We start from the raw sequence: 5,398 nt of genomic DNA on the forward strand, positions 1-5,398 counted from the left end.
GCTATAACCTCATGAACCTCTATTTCTTCTCCAATCATGATACTATGGATCATGATGGCCCGGTCTATGGTAACTTCGGACCGGTTGCTAGTGGGGATGATTGAGCGTTGTATGAACTCTAACCATCCTCTAGCCACGGGCTTGAGGTCATGCCTTCTCAATTGGACCGGCTTTCCTCTTGAATCTTGCTTCCATTGTGCGCCCTCTTCACATATGACTGTGAGGACTTGGTCCAACCTTTGATCAAAGTTGACCCTTCTGTGTAAGGATGCTCATCTCCTTGCATCATAGGCAAGTTGAACGCCACCCTCACACTCTCCGGACTAAAATCCAAGTATGTCCCCCGAACCATAGTGAGATAATTCTTTGGATTCGGGTTCACACTTTGGTCATGGTTCTTTGTGATCCATGCATTGGCATAGAACTCTTGAACCATCAAGATTCCGACTTGTTGAATGGGGTTGGTAAGAACTTCCCAACCTCTTCTTCGGATCTCATGGCGGATCTCCGGATATTCACCCTTTTTGAGTGAAAAGGGGACCTCGGAGATCACCTTCTTCAAGGCCACAACTTCATAGAAGTGGTCTTGATGCACCCTTGAGAGGAATCTATCCATCTCCCATGACTCGGAGGTGGAAGCTTTTGCCTTCCCTTTCCTCTTTTTAGAGGTTTCTCCGGCCTTGGATGCCATAAATGGTTATGGAAAAACGAAAAAGCAACGCTTTTACCACACCAAACTTAAAATGTTTGCTCGTCCTCGAGCAAAAGAAGAAAGAAGAGAGTAGAAGAAGAAGAAATGAGGAAGAGGGAGATGGTGGTGTATTCGGCCAAGAAGGGGGAAGAAAGGGTGTTTAGGTTGTGTGAAAATGAAGAGTTGAAGAAGGGTATTTATAGGAGAGAGGGGGGTAAAGGTTCGGCCATTATGGGTGGGTTTGGGAGGGAGAATGGTTTGAATTTGAAGGGTGAGGTTGGTGGGGTTTATGAGGGATGGATGTGAGTGGTGAAGAGAAAGATGGGATTTGATAGGTGAGCGGTTTTTTGGGGAAGAGGTGTTGAGGTGATTGGTGAATGGGGGAAGAAGAGAGAGAGTGATGGTAGGGTCCTGTGGGGTCCACAGATCCTGTAGTGTCAAGGAAAAGTCATCCCTGCACCAAATTTTGCTCAAAATCACGTTTTGAGCCATTTCTGGCGTTAAACGCCGGGCTGATGCCCATTCCTGGCGTTTAACGCCAGGTTCTTGCCCTTTACTGGCGTTTAACGCCAGTCTGGTGCCCCTTTCTGGCGTTAAACGCCCAGAATGGTGCCAGACTGGGCGTTAAACGCCCAACAGCTAGCATTACTGGCGTTTGAACGCCAGCTTCTTCTCCTCCAGGGTGTGCTGTTTTTCTTCCTGTTTTTCATTCTGTTTTTGCTTTTTTCATTGTTTTTGTGACTTCTTATGATCATCAACCTACAAAAAAGATAAAATAACAAAAGAAAATAATTAATTATAAAACATTGGGTTGCCTCCTAACAAGCGCTTCTTTAATGTCATTAGCTTGACAGAGGGCTCTCATGGAGCCTCATAAATGCTCAGAACCGTGTTGAAACCTCCCAACTCCAAACTTAGAGTTTGAATGTGGGGGTTCAACACCAAACTTAGAGTTTGGTTGTGGCCTCCCAACACCAAACTTAGAGTTTGACTGTGGGGGCTCTGCTTGGCTCTGTTTTGAGAGAAGCTCTTCATGCTTCCTCTCCATGATGATAGAGGAATGTCCTTGGGCCTTAAACACCAAGGATTCTTCATTCACTTGAATGATCAACTCTCCTCTATCAACATCAATCACAGCCTTTGCTGTGGCTAGGAAGGGTCTGCCAAGGATGATGGATTCATCCATGCACTTCCCAGTCTCTAGGACTATGAAGTCAGTAGGGATGTAATGGTTTTCAATCTTCACCAAAACATTCTCTACAAGTCCATGAGCTTGTTTTCTTGAGTTGTCTGCCATCTCTAATGAGATTCTTGCAGCTTGCACCTCAAAGATCCCTAATTTCTCCATTACAGAGAGGGGCATGAGGTTTACACTTGACCCTAAGTCACACAAGGCCTTCTTGAAGGTCATGGTGCCTATGGTACAAGGTATAGAAAACTTCCCAGGATCCTGCCTCTTTTGAGGCAGTTTCTGCCTAGACAAGTCATCCAGTTCTTTGGTGAGCAAAGGTGGTTCATCCTCCCAAGTCTCATTTCCAAATAACTTGTCATTTAGCTTCATGATTGCTCCAAGGTATTTAGCAACTTGCTCTTCAGTGACATACTCATCCTCTTCAGAGGAAGAATACTCATCAGAGCTTATGAATGGCAGAAGTAAGTCCAATGGAATCTCTATGGTCTCATTTTGAGCCTCAGATTCCCAAGGTTCCTCATTGAGGAACTCAGAGGAGAGTGGTGCACGCCCACTGAGGTCTTTCTCAGTGGCGTCTTCTTCCTCTCTTTCCTCTCCATATTCGGCCATGTTGATGGCTTTGCACTCTCCTTTTGGATTTTCTTCTGTATTACTTGGGAGAGTACTAGGAGGGAGTTCAGTAACTTTCTTGCTCAGCTGACCCACTTGTCCTTCCAAATTTCTGATGGAGGACCTTGTTTCATTCATGAAACTTTGAGTGGTCTTTATTAGATCAGAGACCATTGTTGCTAAGTCAGAAGTATTCTGCTTAGAACTCTCTGTCTGTTGCTGAGAAGATGATGGAAAAGGCTTGCCATTGCTAAACCTGTTTCTTCCACCATTATTATTATTGAAACCTTGTTGAGGTCTCTCTTGATTCTTCCATGAGAGATTTGGGTGATTTTTCCATGAAGAATTGTAGGTATTTCCATAGGGTTCTCCTTGGTAATTCACCTCTTCCATAGAAGGGTTCTCAGGATCATAAGCTTCTTCCTCAGATGAAGCATCCTTAGTACTGTTTGGTGCATTTTGCATTCCAAACAGACTTTGAGAAATCAAATTGACTTGTTGAGTCAATATCTTATTCTGAGCCAATATGGCATTCAGAGTGTCAATCTCAAGAACTCCTCTCTTCTGACTAGTCCCATTGTTCACAGGATTCCTTTCAGAAGTGTACATGAATTGGTTATTTGCAACCATTTCAATCAATTCTTGAGCTTCTGCAGGCATCTTCTTCAGATGAAGAGATCCTCCAGCAGAGCTATCCAAAGACATCTTGGATAGTTCAGAGAGACCATCATAGAAAATACCTATGATGCTCCATTCAGAAAGCATGTCAGAAGGACATTTTCTGATTAATTGTTTGTATCTTTCCCAAGCTTCATAGAGGGATTCTCCATCCTTCTGTCTGAAGGTTTGGACTTCCACTCTAAGCTTACTCCATCTTTGTGGTGGAAAGAACTTTGCCAAGAAGGCATTGACTAGCTTTTCCCAAGAGTCCAGGCTTTCTTTAGGTTGAGAATCCAACCATATTCTAGCTCTGTCTCTTACAGCAAAAGGGAATAGCATCAGTCTATAGACCTCAGGGTTAACCCCATTAGTCTTGACTGTGTCACAGATTTGCAAGAATTCAGCTAAAAACTGATGAGGATCTTCCATTGGAAGTCCATGGAACTTGCAATTCTGTTGCATTAGAGAAACTAATTGAGGCTTAAGCTCAAAGTTGTTTGCTCCAGTGGCAGGGATAGAGATGCTTCTCCCATAGAAATCGGGAGTAGGTGCAGTAAAGTCACCCAGCACCTTCCTTGCATTGTTGGCATTGTTGTTGTTTTCGGCTGCCATGGGTTCTTCTTCTTTGAAGAATTCGGTCAGGTCCTCTAAAGAGAGTTGTGCTTTGGCTTCTCTTAGCTTTCTCTTCAAGGTCCTTTCGGGTTCAGGATCAGCTTCAACAAGAATGCCTTTGTCTCTGCTCCTGCTCATATGAAAGAGAAGAGAAAAAGAAAATGTGGAATCCTCTATGTCACAGTATAGAGATTCCTTGAAATGTCAGAGGAAAAGAGAAATAGAAAGAAGAAGGAGAAGAAGAATTCGAACTTTAATTAGATAAGGTTCGAATTGTGCATTTAGAAGGAGTGGTACTCCATGAATAGAAGGATGTGAGAAGGAGGGAAGAGGATTTTCGAAAAATCAATTAGAAGATTTTGAAAACATTTTGAAAATTTGATTGATAATTTTCGAAAATTGAAAGTGGAAGAGAAATCAAGTGATTTTTGAAAAAGATTTTGAAATTAGAAACTAAAAAGATTTGATTGAAAACTAATTTGAAAAAGATATGATAAAAAAATATGATTGAAAGGTTATTGTCTTAAAAAGATGTGATTGAGAAGATATGATTTGAAAACCATTTTAAAAGATATGTTTTGAAAATTATTTTAAAAGATTTGATTTGGAAAATTAGTGACTTGCCTAACAAGAAAAGATATGATTCAAACATAAAACCTTCCTTAACAGAAAAGGCAAAAAATGTTCAATCAAATCATTAATTGTTAGTAAGTGTCTTTGAAAGGAAAGAAATTAATTTTGAAAACATTTGAGTGAAAAGATTTGATTTGAAAAAGATTTGATTTTGAAAAACTTGAAAAAAATTGATTTGAAAACAAAATCTTCCCCCTAGCACCATCCTGGCGTTAAACGCCCAGAATGGTATACATTCTGGCGTTTAACGCCCAAAATGCTACCTCTTTGGGCGTTAAACGCCCAACCAGGTGCCCTGGCTGGCGTTTAAACGCCAGTCTGCCTTCTTCACTGGGCATTTTTGAATGCTCAGCTTTTTCTGTATAATTCCTCTGCAGTGTGTTCTGAATCTTCAATCCCTTGTATCATTGACTTGAAAAGACACAAATAAAAAATATTTTTGGATTTTTTAATAATTAAAATGCAACAAGAATCAAATAACAATGCATGCAAGACACCAAACTTAGCAGTTTGTATACTACTGACACTAATGAACTGAAAATGCATATGAGACACACAAAATACTCAAGTCAATAGAATTCAAAGATCAGAGCAAATGAATCATCAAGAACATCTTGAAGATCACTAAGACATATGAATGCATGCAATTGACACCAAACTTAGGATGAGACACTAGACTCAAACAAGAAATATTTTTAAATTTTATGATTTTTTTTTAATTTTTTTAAATTTTTTTGTGTTTTTCGAAAATTAAGTGGAAAAAGAAGGTATCAAAATTCTTAATGAGAATTTCAGGAATCAGTGCAATGCTAGTCTAAGACTCCGGTCCAGGAATTAGACATGGCTTCACAGCCAGCCAAGCTTCCAAAGAAAGCTTCGGTCCAAAACACTAGACATGACCAAAGGTCAGCCAAGCCTTAGCAAATCACTGCTCCAAAAGCAAGATTGATACGAAATCAACAAGCTCTTGTGGTGATAAGTTGAAACCTCGGTCCAATCAG

The 5,398-nt window shown here is 40.7% G+C and overlaps 1 non-coding gene across 1 annotated transcript; it reads left to right on the top strand.

Moving 5' to 3' along the window:
• The first annotated feature begins 3,251 nt into the window (after window positions 1-3,251).
• LOC130942844 (small nucleolar RNA R71) lies at window positions 3,252-3,359 on the top strand. The gene has a single exon (XR_009071392.1). It is a non-coding gene; the product is annotated as a small nucleolar RNA R71 (small nucleolar RNA).
• Window positions 3,360-5,398: the final 2,039 nt, after the last annotated feature.

Source organism: Arachis stenosperma, chromosome 7 (genome assembly GCF_014773155.1).
Source record: "Arachis stenosperma cultivar V10309 chromosome 7, arast.V10309.gnm1.PFL2, whole genome shotgun sequence".
Taxonomy (NCBI): Eukaryota; Viridiplantae; Streptophyta; class Magnoliopsida; order Fabales; family Fabaceae; genus Arachis; species Arachis stenosperma.